This window comes from Megalopta genalis, unplaced genomic scaffold (assembly GCF_051020955.1).
Source record: "Megalopta genalis isolate 19385.01 unplaced genomic scaffold, iyMegGena1_principal scaffold0339, whole genome shotgun sequence".
Taxonomy (NCBI): Eukaryota; Metazoa; Arthropoda; class Insecta; order Hymenoptera; family Halictidae; genus Megalopta; species Megalopta genalis.
Window position 1 is genome coordinate 100,001 of NW_027476408.1, and position 17,500 is coordinate 117,500.

A 17,500-nucleotide genomic window follows, 5' to 3' on the forward strand; every position below is an offset into this window, starting at 1 on the left:
ACCGAGCACAGGCCGGAATGCCGCTGATGTTGGCTCTATTTTCCAAAGCAACACGCCGCTGGCACTTTGTGTTTTTCGAGGTTACGGAAAGCAATACGCCGCTGGTACGAAACAATACGCCGCTGGAAAAAAAAGCAATACGCCGCTGGTACGAACGAATACGCCGCTGGAAAAAAAGCAATACGCCGCTGGAAAAAAAGCAATACGCCGCTGGTACGAACCAATACGCCGCTGGAAAAAAAAGCAATACGCCGCTGGTACGAAGCAATACGCCGCTGGTAAAAAAGCAATACGCCGCTGGTACTTTGTAATAAGAATTACATTATAAGATAGAAAGCACTACGCCGCTGGACATAAAATCTCCATTATCCGAACGAAAGTAACACGCCGCTGGTACTTTATTTTATTATAATAATTTAATTATAAGACAGAAACCGCTGATACTTGGTTGTAAAATCTCCATTATCCGAACGAAAGTAACACGCCGCTGGTACTTTATTTTATTATAATAATTTAATTATAAGACAGAAACCGCTGGTACTTGGTTGTAAAATCTCCATTATCCGAACGAAAGCAATACGCCGTTGGTACTTGGTTATAAAATTTTCATTACAAGATAGAAAGCAATATGCCGCTGGTTATATTAATGTAATCTTATGGAAAGCATTACGCCGCTGGAACTTTGACCATTGCAATAATCGATCGGAAGCTATACACAGCAAGGAATACGAATATTATACCAAGAGATCGAAAACAATACGCTGTTCGGACGTTTTGACTAGCTGTCGCACAGTGCAGACGCGTCGACCCGTCGCTCCGCATTTCGAGCGCAATTTCAGTGGTTTTTCAGTTCAGAAAATTACAGAGAGTGTTTGGTTGTGTTGCAGGAGTCAAACTGAATGATTTGATGCATAAAGTTTAATTAAACTCCCATTAGTTTGCCGGGAAACATCGATTCTTCCGATCTAGAAAGAGACAGAGATAGACGATCCGCGTTATGTTAAATATTTCAAGGTTACCGATTCCACAAAATTATAAAAAGTATACGGCTGTGTAGCGGGGATCAAAACGAGTAATTTCATGTATAAAGTTTAATTAATCTCCCAATAGTTTGCCGGGAAACATCGATAATTCCGATCTAGAAAGAGACAGAGACAGTCGATCCGCGTTATGTTAAATATCTCAAGGTTACCGATTCCACAAAATTATAAAAAGTATACGGCTGTGTAGCGGGGATCAAAACGAGTAATTTCGTGTATAAAGTTTAATTAATCTCCCAATAGTTTGCCGGGAAACATCGATTATTCCGATCTAGAAAGAGACAGAGACAGTCGATCCGCGTTATGTTAAATATTTCAAGGTTCCCGATTCCATAAAATTATAAAAAGTATACGGCTGTGTAGCGGGGACCAAAACGAGTAATTTCATGTATAAAGTTTAATTAATCTCCCAATAGTTTGCCGGGAAACATCGATTATTCCGATCTAGAAAGAGAGAGAGACAGTCGATCCGCGTTATGTTAAATATTTCAAGGTTCCCGATTCCACAAAATTATAAAAAGTATACGGCTGTGTAGCAGGGACCAAAACGAGTAATTTCGTGTATAAAGTTTAATTAATATCCCATTAGTTTCCGGGAAACATCGATAATTCCGATCTAGAAAGAGACAGAGACAGTCGATCCGCGTTATGTTAAATATCTCAAGGTTCCCGATTCCACAAAATTATAAAAAGTATACGGCTGTGTAGCGGGGATCAAAACGAGTAATTTCGTGTATAAAGTTTAATTAAACTCCCATTAGTTTGCCGGGAAACATCGATTATTCCGATCTAGAAAGAGACAGAGACAGTCGATCCGCGTTATGTTAAATATCTCAAGGTTCCCGATTCCACAAAATTATAAAAAGTATACGGCTGTGTAGCGGGGATCAAAACGAGTAATTTCATGTATAAAGTTTAATTAAACTCCCAATAGTTTGCCGGGAAACATCGATTATTCCGATCTAGAAAGAGACAGAGACAGTCGATCCGCGTTATGTTAAATATTTCAAGGTTCCCGATTCCACAAAATTATAAAAAGTATACGGCTGTGTAGCGGGGATCAAAACGAGTAATTTCGTGTATAAAGTTTAATTAATCTCCCATTACTTTGCCGGGAAACATCGATTATTCCGATCTAGAAAGAGACAGAGATAGACGATCCGCGTTATGTTAAATATCTCCAGGTTACCGATTCCACAAAATTATAAAAAGTATACGGCTGTGTAGCGGGGATCAAAACGAGTAATTTCGTGTATAAAGTTTAATTAATCTCCCAATAGTTTGCCGGGAAACATCGATTATTCCGATCTAGAAAGAGACAGAGACAGTCGATCCGCGTTATGTTAAATATTTCAAGGTTCCCGATTCCATAAAATTATAAAAAGTATACGGCTGTGTAGCGGGGACCAAAACGAGTAATTTCATGTATAAAGTTTAATTAATATCCCATTAGTTTGCCGGGAAACATCGATTATTCCGATCTAGAAAGAGACAGAGACAGTCGATCCGCGTTATGTTAAATATTTCAAGGTTCCCGATTCCACAAAATTATAAAAAGTATACGGCTGTGTAGCAGGGATCAAAACGAGTAATTTCGTGTATAAAGTTTAATTAATATCCCATTAGTTTGCCGGGAAACATCGATTATTCCGATCTAGAAAGAGACAGAGACAGTCGATCCGCGTTATGTTAAATATTTCAAGGTTCCCGATTCCACAAAATTATAAAAAGTATACGGCTGTGTAGCGGGGATCAGAACGAGTAATTTCATGTATAAAGTTTAATTAAACTCCCAATAGTTTGCCGGGAAACATCGATTCTTCCGATCTAGAAAGAGACAGAGACAGTCGATCCGCGTTATGATAAATATTTCGAGGTTCCCGATTCCACAAAATTATAAAAAGTATACGGCTGTGTAGCGGGGACCAAAACGAGTAATTTCATGTATAAAGTTTAATTAAACTCCCAATAGTTTGCCGGGAAACATCGATTCTTCCGATCTAGAAAGAGACAGAGACAGTCGATCCGCGTTATGTTAAATATTTCAAGGTTCCCGATTCCACAAAATTATAAAAAGTATACGGCTGTGTAGCGGGGATCAAAACGAGTAATTTCGTGTATAAAGTTTAATTAATCTCCCATTACTTTGCCGGGAAACATCGATAATTCCGATCTAGAAAGAGACAGAGACAGTCGATCCGCGTTATGTTAAATATCTCAAGGTTACCGATTCCACAAAATTATAAAAAGTATACGGCTGTGTAGCGGGGATCAAAACGAGTAATTTCGTGTATAAAGTTTAATTAATCTCCCAATAGTTTGCCGGGAAACATCGATTATTCCGATCTAGAAAGAGACAGAGACAGTCGATCCGCGTTATGTTAAATATTTCAAGGTTCCCGATTCCATAAAATTATAAAAAGTATACGGCTGTGTAGCGGGGACCAAAACGAGTAATTTCATGTATAAAGTTTAATTAAACTCCCAATAGTTTGCCGGGAAACATCGATTATTCCGATCTAGAAAGAGACAGAGACAGTCGATCCGCGTTATGATAAATATTTCGAGGTTCCCGATTCCACAAAATTATAAAAAGTATACGGCTGTGTAGCGGGGATCAGAACGAGTAATTTCATGTATAAAGTTTAATTAAACTCCCAATAGTTTGCCGGGAAACATCGATTCTTCCGATCTAGAAAGAGACAGAGACAGTCGATCCGCGTTATGTTAAATATTTCAAGGTTCCCGATTCCACAAAATTATAAAAAGTATACGGCTGTGTAGCGGGGATCAGAACGAGTAATTTCATGTATAAAGTTTAATTAAACTCCCAATAGTTTGCCGGGAAACATCGATTCTTCCGATCTAGAAAGAGACAGAGACAGTCGATCCGCGTTATGATAAATATTTCGAGGTTCCCGATTCCACAAAATTATAAAAAGTATACGGCTGTGTAGCGGGGACCAAAACGAGTAATTTCATGTATAAAGTTTAATTAAACTCCCAATAGTTTGCCGGGAAACATCGATTCTTCCGATCTAGAAAGAGACAGAGACAGTCGATCCGCGTTATGATAAATATTTCGAGGTTCCCGATTCCACAAAATTATAAAAAGTATACGGCTGTGTAGCGGGGATCAGAACGAGTAATTTCATGTATAAAGTTTAATTAAACTCCCAATAGTTTGCCGGGAAACATCGATTCTTCCGATCTAGAAAGAGACAGAGACAGTCGATCCGCGTTATGTTAAATATTTCAAGGTTCCCGATTCCACAAAATTATAAAAAGTATACGGCTGTGTAGCGGGGATCAAAACGAGTAATTTCATGTATAAAATTTAATTAAACTTCCAATAGTTTGTCGGGAAACATCGATAGTTCGATCGCGCGAGAGAGACAGAGAAACGAACAGACTTCTTTTCGATTTACGGCTAAAATAAATTTTTCTAATTTTTTTCAATAACATATTCCTGCTTAAATAACTTTTTTACATAGGGATTAAGCATTTAGAACGATACATTGTTTAAAATAAGGGCACTTTACTCTTGACATTTTACGGTTTTTTCAATCTTCTGAAAAATCCTATCATTAGATTTTTTTAAAAATACGATATTCTTGCTTAACTAACGTTTCTACATAGGGATTAAGCATTTAGAACGAAATCTAATGTCAGAAAATGGCACTTTACTCTTGACATTTTTCGGTTTTTTCAATTTTCTGGAAAATCCTATCATTAGATTTTTTTAAAAATACGATATTCTTGCTTAACTAACGTTTCTACATAGGGATTAAGCATTTAGAACGAAATCTAATGTAGGAAAATGGTACTTTACTCTTGATCGGTACGTTGGGACTTTGAAAATATTCGGGCGTTCCAATCGCTCGTCTGTTGCATCATAGCGCGTCTCGGCGCAATCGAGCGATTCGCTCGATCCATTATTTTCGATTTACGGCTAAAATAAATTTTTCTAATTTTTTTCAATAACATATTCCTGCTTAAATAACTTTTTTACATAGGGATTAAGCATTTAGAACGATACATTGTTTAAAATAAGGGCACTTTACTCTTGACATTTTACGGTTTTTTCAATTTTCTGAAAAATCCTATCATTAGATTTTTTTAAAAATACGATATTCTTGCTTAACTAACGTTTCTACATAGGGATTAAGCATTTAGAACGAAATCTAATGTCAGAAAATGGCACTTTACTCTTGACATTTTTCGGTTTTTTCAATTTTCTGGAAAATCCTATCATTAGATTTTTTTAAAAATACGATATTCTTGCTTAACTAACGTTTTTACATAGGGATTAAGCATTTAGAACGATGCATTGTTTAAAGTAAGGGCACTTTACTCTTGACATTTTACGGTTTTTTCAATTTTCTGAAAAATCCTATCATTAGATTTTTTTAAAAATACGATATTCTTGCTTAACTAACGTTTCTACATAGGGATTAAGCATTTAGAACGAAATCTAATGTCAGAAAATGGCACTTTACTCTTGACATTTTTCGGTTTTTTCAATTTTCTGGAAAATCCTATCATTAGATTTTTTTAAAAATACGATATTCTTGCTTAACTAACGTTTCTACATAGGGATTAAGCATTTAGAACGAAATCTAATGTAGGAAAATGGTACTTTACTCTTGATCGGTACGTTGGGACTTTGAAAATATTCGGGCGTTCCAATCGCTCGTCTGTTGCATCATAGCGCGTCTCGGCGCAATCGAGCGATTCGCTCGACCCATTATTTTCGATTTACGGCTAAAATAAATTTTTCTCATTTTATTCAATAACATATTCTTGCTTAGATAACTTTTTTACATAGGGATTAAGCATTTAGAACGATATAATGTTTAAAATAAGGGCACTTTACTCTTGACATTTTTCGGTTTTTTCAATTTTCTGGAAAATCCTATCATTAGATTTTTTTAAAAATACGATATTCTTGCTTAACTAACGTTTCTACATAGGGATTAAGCATTTAGAACGAAATCTAATGTCAGAAAATGGCACTTTACTCTTGACATTTTTCGGTTTTTTCATTTTTCTGGAAAATCCTATCATTAGATTTTTTTTAAAATACGATATTCTTGCTTAACTAACGTTTTTACATAGGGATTAAGCATTTAGAACGAAATCTAATGTAGGAAAATGGTACTTTACTCTTGATCGGTACGTTGGGACTTTGAAAATATTCGGGGGTTCCAATCGCTCGTCTGTTGCATCATAGCGCGTCTCGGCGCAATCGACCGATTCGCTCGATCCATTATTTTCGATTTACGGCTAAAATAAATTTTTCTAATTTTTTTCAATAACATATTCCTGCTTAAATAACTTTTTTACATAGGGATTAAGCATTTAGAACGATACATTGTTTAAAATAAGGGCACTTTACTCTTGACATTTTACGGTTTTTTCAATTTTCTGAAAAATCCTATCATTAGATTTTTTTAAAAATACGATATTCTTGCTTAACTAACGTTTCTACATAGGGATTAAGCATTTAGAACGAAATCTAATGTCAGAAAATGGCACTTTACTCTTGACATTTTTCGGTTTTTTCATTTTTCTGGAAAATCCTATCATTAGATTTTTTTAAAAATACGATATTCTTGCTTAACTAACGTTTTTACATAGGGATTAAGCATTTAGAACGAAATCTAATGTAGGAAAATGGTACTTTACTCTTGATCGGTACGTTGGGACTTTGAAAATATTCGGGCGTTCCAATCGCTCGTCTGTTGCATCATAGCGCGTCTCGGCGCAATCGACCGATTCGCTCGATCCATTATTTTCGATTTACGGCTAAAATAAATTTTTCTAATTTTTTTCAATAACATATTCCTGCTTAAATAACTTTTTTACATAGGGATTAAGCATTTAGAACGATACATTGTTTAAAATAAGGGCACTTTACTCTTGACATTTTACGGTTTTTTCAATCTTCTGAAAAATCCTATCATTAGATTTTTTTAAAAATACGATATTCTTGCTTAACTAACGTTTCTACATAGGGATTAAGCATTTAGAACGAAATCTAATGTCAGAAAATGGCACTTTACTCTTGACATTTTTCGGTTTTTTCAATTTTCTGGAAAATCCTATCATTAGATTTTTTTAAAAATACGATATTCTTGCTTAACTAACGTTTCTACATAGGGATTAAGCATTTAGAACGAAATCTAATGTCAGAAAATGGCACTTTACTCTTGATCGGTACGTTGGGACTTTGAAAATATTCGGGCGTTCCAATCGCTCGTCTGTTGCATCATAGCGCGTCTCGGCGCAATCGACCGATTCGCTCGATCCATTATTTTCGATTTACGGCTAAAATAAATTTTTTTAATTTTTTTCAATAACATATTCCTGCTTAAATAACTTTTTTACATAGGGATTAAGCATTTAGAACGATACATTGTTTAAAATAAGGGCACTTTACTCTTGACATTTTACGGTTTTTTCAATTTTCTGAAAAATCCTATCATTAGATTTTTTTAAAAATACGATATTCTTGCTTAACTAACGTTTCTACATAGGGATTAAGCATTTAGAACGAAATCTAATGTCAGAAAATGGCACTTTACTCTTGACATTTTTCGGTTTTTTCAATTTTCTGGAAAATCCTATCATTAGATTTTTTTAAAAATACGATATTCTTGCTTAACTAACGTTTTTACATAGGGATTAAGCATTTAGAACGAAATCTAATGTAGGAAAATGGTACTTTACTCTTGATCGGTACGTTGGGACTTTGAAAATATTCGGGCGTACGCGGCGCGCTCGGCGCTTCGAACAGCTCCGGTGTCCCCATTATTTTCGATTTACGGCTAAAATAAATTTTTCTAATTTTTTTCAATAACATATTCCTGCTTAAATAACTTTTTTACATAGGGATTAAGCATTTAGAACGATACATTGTTTAAAGTAAGGGCACTTTACTCTTGACATTTTACGGTTTTTTCAATTTTCTGAAAAATCCTATCATTAGATTTTTTTAAAAATTCGATATTCTTGCTTAACTAACGTTTCTACATAGGGATTAAGCATTTAGAACGAAATCTAATGTCAGAAAATGGCACTTTACTCTTGACATTTTTCGGTTTTTTCAATTTTCTGGAAAATCGTATCATTAGATTTTTTTAAAAATACGATATTCTTGCTTAACTAACGTTTTTACATAGGGATTAAGCATTTAGAACGAAATCTAATGTAGGAAAATGGTACTTTACTCTTGATCGGTACGTTGGGACTTTGAAAATATTCGGGGGTTCCAATCGCTCGTCTGTTGCATCATAGCGCGTCTCGGCGCAATCGACCGATTCGCTCGATCCATTATTTTCGATTTACGGCTAAAATAAATTTTTCTAATTTTTTTCAATAACATATTCCTGCTTAAATAACTTTTTTACATAGGGATTAAGCATTTAGAACGATGCATTGTTTAAAGTAAGGGCACTTTACTCTTGACATTTTACGGTTTTTTCAATTTTCTGAAAAATCCTATCATTAGATTTTTTTAAAAATACGATATTCTTGCTTAACTAACGTTTCTACATAGGGATTAAGCATTTAGAACGAAATCTAATGTCAGAAAATGGCACTTTACTCTTGACATTTCTCGGTTTTTTCAATTTTCTGGAAAATCCTATCATTAGATTTTTTTAAAAATACGATATTCTTGCTTAACTAACGTTTTTACATAGGGATTAAGCATTTAGAACGAAATCTAATGTAGGAAAATGGTACTTTACTCTTGATCGGTACGTTGGGACTTTGAAAATATTCGGGCGTTCCAATCGCTCGTCTGTTGCATCATAGCGCGTCTCGGCGCAATCGACCGATTCGCTCGACCCATTATTTTCGATTTACGGCTAAAATAAATTTTTCTCATTTTATTCAATAACATATTCTTGCTTAGATAACTTTTTTACATAGGGATTAAGCATTTAGAACGATATAATGTTTAAAATAAGGGCACTTTACTCTTGACATTTTACGGTTTTTTCAATTTTCTGAAAAATCCTATCATTAGATTTTTTTAAAAATACGATAATCTTGCTTAACTAACCTTTCTACATAGGGATTAAGCATTTAGAACGAAATCTAATGTCAGAAAATGGCACTTTACTCTTGACATTTTTCGGTTTTTTCAATTTTCTGGAAAATCGTATCATTAGATTTTTTTAAAAATACGATATTCTTGCTTAACTAACGTTTTTACATAGGGATTAAGCATTTAGAACGAAATCTAATGTAGGAAAATGGTACTTTACTCTTGATCGGTACGTTGGGACTTTGAAAATATTCGGGGGTTCCAATCGCTCGTCTGTTGCATCATAGCGCGTCTCGGCGCAATCGACCGATTCGCTCGATCCATTATTTTCGATTTACGGCTAAAATAAATTTTTCTAATTTTTTTCAATAACATATTCCTGCTTAAATAACTTTTTTACATAGGGATTAAGCATTTAGAACGATGCATTGTTTAAAGTAAGGGCACTTTACTCTTGACATTTTACGGTTTTTTCAATTTTCTGAAAAATCCTATCATTAGATTTTTTTAAAAATACGATATTCTTGCTTAACTAACGTTTCTACATAGGGATTAAGCATTTAGAACGAAATCTAATGTCAGAAAATGGCACTTTACTCTTGACATTTTTCGGTTTTTTCAATTTTCTGGAAAATCCTATCATTAGATTTTTTTAAAAATACGATATTCTTGCTTAACTAACGTTTTTACATAGGGATTAAGCATTTAGAACGAAATCTAATGTAGGAAAATGGTACTTTACTCTTGATCGGTACGTTGGGACTTTGAAAATATTCGGGCGTTCCAATCGCTCGTCTGTTGCATCATAGCGCGTCTCGGCGCAATCGACCGATTCGCTCGACCCATTATTTTCGATTTACGGCTAAAATAAATTTTTCTCATTTTATTCAATAACATATTCTTGCTTAGATAACTTTTTTACATAGGGATTAAGCATTTAGAACGATATAATGTTTAAAATAAGGGCACTTTACTCTTGACATTTTACGGTTTTTTCAATTTTCTGAAAAATCCTATCATTAGATTTTTTTAAAAATACGATAATCTTGCTTAACTAACCTTTCTACATAGGGATTAAGCATTTAGAACGAAATCTAATGTCAGAAAATGGCACTTTACTCTTGACATTTTTCGGTTTTTTCAATTTTCTGGAAAATCGTATCATTAGATTTTTTTAAAAATACGATATTCTTGCTTAACTAACGTTTTTACATAGGGATTAAGCATTTAGAACGAAATCTAATGTAGGAAAATGGTACTTTACTCTTGATCGGTACGTTGGGACTTTGAAAATATTCGGGGGTTCCAATCGCTCGTCTGTTGCATCATAGCGCGTCTCGGCGCAATCGACCGATTCGCTCGATCCATTATTTTCGATTTACGGCTAAAATAAATTTTTCTAATTTTTTTCAATAACATATTCCTGCTTAAATAACTTTTTTACATAGGGATTAAGCATTTAGAACGATACATTGTTTAAAGTAAGGGCACTTTACTCTTGACATTTTACGGTTTTTTCAATTTTCTGAAAAATCCTATCATTAGATTTTTTTAAAAATACGATATTCTTGCTTAACTAACGTTTCTACATAGGGATTAAGCATTTAGAACGAAATCTAATGTCAGAAAATGGCACTTTACTCTTGACATTTTTCGGTTTTTTCAATTTTCTGGAAAATCGTATCATTAGATTTTTTTAAAAATACGATATTCTTGCTTAACTAACGTTTTTACATAGGGATTAAGCATTTAGAACGAAATCTAATGTAGGAAAATGGTACTTTACTCTTGATCGGTACGTTGGGACTTTGAAAATATTCGGGGGTTCCAATCGCTCGTCTGTTGCATCATAGCGCGTCTCGGCGCAATCGACCGATTCGCTCGATCCATTATTTTCGATTTACGGCTAAAATAAATTTTTCTAATTTTTTTCAATAACATATTCCTGCTTAAATAACTTTTTTACATAGGGATTAAGCATTTAGAACGATGCATTGTTTAAAGTAAGGGCACTTTACTCTTGACATTTTACGGTTTTTTCAATTTTCTGAAAAATCCTATCATTAGATTTTTTTAAAAATACGATATTCTTGCTTAACTAACGTTTCTACATAGGGATTAAGCATTTAGAACGAAATCTAATGTCAGAAAATGGCACTTTACTCTTGACATTTTTCGGTTTTTTCAATTTTCTGGAAAATCCTATCATTAGATTTTTTTAAAAATACGATATTCTTGCTTAACTAACGTTTTTACATAGGGATTAAGCATTTAGAACGAAATCTAATGTAGGAAAATGGTACTTTACTCTTGATCGGTACGTTGGGACTTTGAAAATATTCGGGCGTTCCAATCGCTCGTCTGTTGCATCATAGCGCGTCTCGGCGCAATCGACCGATTCGCTCGACCCATTATTTTCGATTTACGGCTAAAATAAATTTTTCTCATTTTATTCAATAACATATTCTTGCTTAGATAACTTTTTTACATAGGGATTAAGCATTTAGAACGATATAATGTTTAAAATAAGGGCACTTTACTCTTGACATTTTACGGTTTTTTCAATTTTCTGAAAAATCCTATCATTAGATTTTTTTAAAAATACGATAATCTTGCTTAACTAACCTTTCTACATAGGGATTAAGCATTTAGAACGAAATCTAATGTCAGAAAATGGCACTTTACTCTTGACATTTTTCGGTTTTTTCAATTTTCTGGAAAATCCTATCATTAGATTTTTTTTAAAATACGATATTCTTGCTTAACTAACGTTTTTACATAGGGATTAAGCATTTAGAACGAAATCTAATGTAGGAAAATGGTACTTTACTCTTGATCGGTACGTTGGGACTTTGAAAATATTCGGGCGTACGCGGCGCGCTCGGCGCTTCGAACAGCTCCGGTGTCCCCATTATTTTCGATTTACGGCTAAAATAAATTTTTCTAATTTTTTTCAATAACATATTCCTGCTAAAATAACTTTTTTACATAGGGATTAAGCATTTAGAACGATACATTGTTTAAAATAAGGGCACTTTACTCTTGACATTTTACGGTTTTTTCAATTTTCTGAAAAATCCTATCATTAGATTTTTTTAAAAATACGATATTCTTGCTTAACTAACGTTTCTACATAGGGATTAAGCATTTAGAACGAAATCTAATGTCAGAAAATGGCACTTTACTCTTGACATTTTTCGGTTTTTTCAATTTTCTGGAAAATCGTATCATTAGATTTTTTTAAAAATACGATATTCTTGCTTAACTAACGTTTTTACATAGGGATTAAGCATTTAGAACGAAATCTAATGTAGGAAAATGGTACTTTACTCTTGATCGGTACGTTGGGACTTTGAAAATATTCGGGGGTTCCAATCGCTCGTCTGTTGCATCATAGCGCGTCTCGGCGCAATCGACCGATTCGCTCGATCCATTATTTTCGATTTACGGCTAAAATAAATTTTTCTAATTTTTTTCAATAACATATTCCTGCTTAAATAACTTTTTTACATAGGGATTAAGCATTTAGAACGATACATTGTTTAAAGTAAGGGCACTTTACTCTTGACATTTTACGGTTTTTTCAATTTTCTGAAAAATCCTATCATTAGATTTTTTTAAAAATACGATATTCTTGCTTAACTAACGTTTCTACATAGGGATTAAGCATTTAGAACGAAATCTAATGTCAGAAAATGGCACTTTACTCTTGACATTTTTCGGTTTTTTCAATTTTCTGGAAAATCGTATCATTAGATTTTTTTAAAAATACGATATTCTTGCTTAACTAACGTTTTTACATAGGGATTAAGCATTTAGAACGAAATCTAATGTAGGAAAATGGTACTTTACTCTTGATCGGTACGTTGGGACTTTGAAAATATTCGGGGGTTCCAATCGCTCGTCTGTTGCATCATAGCGCGTCTCGGCGCAATCGACCGATTCGCTCGATCCATTATTTTCGATTTACGGCTAAAATAAATTTTTCTAATTTTTTTCAATAACATATTCCTGCTTAAATAACTTTTTTACATAGGGATTAAGCATTTAGAACGATGCATTGTTTAAAGTAAGGGCACTTTACTCTTGACATTTTACGGTTTTTTCAATTTTCTGAAAAATCCTATCATTAGATTTTTTTAAAAATACGATATTCTTGCTTAACTAACGTTTCTACATAGGGATTAAGCATTTAGAACGAAATCTAATGTCAGAAAATGGCACTTTACTCTTGACATTTTTCGGTTTTTTCAATTTTCTGGAAAATCCTATCATTAGATTTTTTTAAAAATACGATATTCTTGCTTAACTAACGTTTTTACATAGGGATTAAGCATTTAGAACGAAATCTAATGTAGGAAAATGGTACTTTACTCTTGATCGGTACGTTGGGACTTTGAAAATATTCGGGCGTTCCAATCGCTCGTCTGTTGCATCATAGCGCGTCTCGGCGAAATCGACCGATTCGCTCGACCCATTATTTTCGATTTACGGCTAAAATAAATTTTTCTCATTTTATTCAATAACATATTCTTGCTTAGATAACTTTTTTACATAGGGATTAAGCATTTAGAACGATATAATGTTTAAAATAAGGGCACTTTACTCTTGACATTTTACGGTTTTTTCAATTTTCTGAAAAATCCTATCATTAGATTTTTTTAAAAATACGATAATCTTGCTTAACTAACCTTTCTACATAGGGATTAAGCATTTAGAACGAAATCTAATGTCAGAAAATGGCACTTTACTCTTGACATTTTTCGGTTTTTTCAATTTTCTGGAAAATCGTATCATTAGATTTTTTTAAAAATACGATATTCTTGCTTAACTAACGTTTTTACATAGGGATTAAGCATTTAGAACGAAATCTAATGTAGGAAAATGGTACTTTACTCTTGATCGGTACGTTGGGACTTTGAAAATATTCGGGGGTTCCAATCGCTCGTCTGTTGCATCATAGCGCGTCTCGGCGCAATCGACCGATTCGCTCGATCCATTATTTTCGATTTACGGCTAAAATAAATTTTTCTAATTTTTTTCAATAACATATTCCTGCTTAAATAACTTTTTTACATAGGGATTAAGCATTTAGAACGATACATTGTTTAAAGTAAGGGCACTTTACTCTTGACATTTTACGGTTTTTTCAATTTTCTGAAAAATCCTATCATTAGATTTTTTTAAAAATACGATATTCTTGCTTAACTAACGTTTCTACATAGGGATTAAGCATTTAGAACGAAATCTAATGTCAGAAAATGGCACTTTACTCTTGACATTTTTCGGTTTTTTCAATTTTCTGGAAAATCGTATCATTAGATTTTTTTAAAAATACGATATTCTTGCTTAACTAACGTTTTTACATAGGGATTAAGCATTTAGAACGAAATCTAATGTAGGAAAATGGTACTTTACTCTTGATCGGTACGTTGGGACTTTGAAAATATTCGGGGGTTCCAATCGCTCGTCTGTTGCATCATAGCGCGTCTCGGCGCAATCGACCGATTCGCTCGATCCATTATTTTCGATTTACGGCTAAAATAAATTTTTCTAATTTTTTTCAATAACATATTCCTGCTTAAATAACTTTTTTACATAGGGATTAAGCATTTAGAACGATGCATTGTTTAAAGTAAGGGCACTTTACTCTTGACATTTTACGGTTTTTTCAATTTTCTGAAAAATCCTATCATTAGATTTTTTTAAAAATACGATATTCTTGCTTAACTAACGTTTCTACATAGGGATTAAGCATTTAGAACGAAATCTAATGTCAGAAAATGGCACTTTACTCTTGACATTTTTCGGTTTTTTCAATTTTCTGGAAAATCCTATCATTAGATTTTTTTAAAAATACGATATTCTTGCTTAACTAACGTTTTTACATAGGGATTAAGCATTTAGAACGAAATCTAATGTAGGAAAATGGTACTTTACTCTTGATCGGTACGTTGGGACTTTGAAAATATTCGGGCGTTCCAATCGCTCGTCTGTTGCATCATAGCGCGTCTCGGCGCAATCGACCGATTCGCTCGACCCATTATTTTCGATTTACGGCTAAAATAAATTTTTCTCATTTTATTCAATAACATATTCTTGCTTAGATAACTTTTTTACATAGGGATTAAGCATTTAGAACGATATAATGTTTAAAATAAGGGCACTTTACTCTTGACATTTTACGGTTTTTTCAATTTTCTGAAAAATCCTATCATTAGATTTTTTTAAAAATACGATAATCTTGCTTAACTAACCTTTCTACATAGGGATTAAGCATTTAGAACGAAATCTAATGTCAGAAAATGGCACTTTACTCTTGACATTTTTCGGTTTTTTCAATTTTCTGGAAAATCCTATCATTAGATTTTTTTTAAAATACGATATTCTTGCTTAACTAACGTTTTTACATAGGGATTAAGCATTTAGAACGAAATCTAATGTAGGAAAATGGTACTTTACTCTTGATCGGTACGTTGGGACTTTGAAAATATTCGGGCGTACGCGGCGCGCTCGGCGCTTCGAACAGCTCCGGTGTCCCCATTATTTTCGATTTACGGCTAAAATAAATTTTTCTAATTTTTTTCAATAACATATTCCTGCTAAAATAACTTTTTTACATAGGGATTAAGCATTTAGAACGATACATTGTTTAAAATAAGGGCACTTTACTCTTGACATTTTACGGTTTTTTCAATTTTCTGAAAAATCCTATCATTAGATTTTTTTAAAAATACGATATTCTTGCTTAACTAACGTTTCTACATAGGGATTAAGCATTTAGAACGAAATCTAATGTCAGAAAATGGCACTTTACTCTTGACATTTTTCGGTTTTTTCAATTTTCTGGAAAATCGTATCATTAGATTTTTTTAAAAATACGATATTCTTGCTTAACTAACGTTTTTACATAGGGATTAAGCATTTAGAACGAAATCTAATGTAGGAAAATGGTACTTTACTCTTGATCGGTACGTTGGGACTTAGAAAATATTCGGCCGTACGCGGCGCGTCTCGGCGCTTCGAACAGCTCCGGTGTCCCCATTATTTTCGATTTACGGCTAAAATAAATTTTTCTAATTTTTTTCAATTACATATTCTTGCTTAAATAACTTTTTTACATAGGGATTAAGCATTTAGAACGACATGTTGTTTAAAATAATGGTACTTTACTCTTGTGATTTTTCGGTTTTTTTTGATTATTTTGAAAAATAAATTTTTGTAATTTTTTTAAATACGATATTCGTGATCAGTGAACGATTTCACATATGGATTAAGCATTTAGAATCGTGCGGACGCGTTATTAAAAAAGTTTACTCGATGCGATGGGACTTTAAAAAGTTTGTGAAAATTTTCATATTGGGAAAAAATGTGTAATTTTTTGTCTAGTTTACGGTAGTGTAATTTATTTTAATGTTTACTATAAAAATTTTTTTCGTTCGTTCACGCGCTATGTTACAACAGCACGGCCGGGCGGTCTGTTGCCGCGGCGGTTTACACTCATAAGCGCGCGTGCTATTCGGCCGGCGGCGCCGGCGTCCTTGCCGGCCGTTCGGTATCTATAAGAGATACACGGTCCGTGCGAGGCGGACGGAGCAGAGCGGGTTTTGGGCCAATTCTACGATCTCGGTCGAGAAGCTGTCTCAGAGCTCCTTCGGGGCTTCGGTCCTGACTGTTTCGTGCCGTTTACGTTACGGACTTTTCTCCACACAGCGTGGCCACGGGTCGGTGTCTTTGACCGAATGGCCCATATGTGGCAAGCCCTACGGGGTTGGTTACCCGTATGCACTTTGTATGTATACTCGTACTCACTGAGCAATCGACTCTTCTGTCCGAGCGATGGAAAAATTTTTTAAAATGCATCTGTAAGATTTGGAAGCAAATCGTACCAATTGAAAACTGTGGCTAAAATGAATAGCCCAGTGGAGAGAGAAAACTATCAAAAAACTGATTTTTTAAATCAAGAGGTGTCAGAAATCGAAATGCCTAGCGCGAGCGGAAGAACACGCTTTCTCGCCAGTCCAGCATGTGTCCTGTCCGTTCTTCCTCGGCTTGCCGATTTTGCCCAGATCAGAGGTTTCGTGCTTCCGGCGGTCAGAAGATCAGCGTGAGCGTACGCGCTTCCACGACTATGGCATCACCCATGTACTTTTTCCTTTGAATATATTTGAGTACATAAAAAATATTAAAACATATAGAGAGAACTGTGTCTTGGATCTTAAAAATTTGTCAATAGCGATGATATATTATTACTTAACTTGAAGTATTTGTACGTTTTAGCTGGGACGTACATTTATCTTACAAGATGTTAATAGCGAGACTCTTGAAGATAAAATTATCTTGTGATTTTATGAAGGCAAAGATAGAAACGTACGAAGCTGGCGTACGTAGAAAAATGTGATTT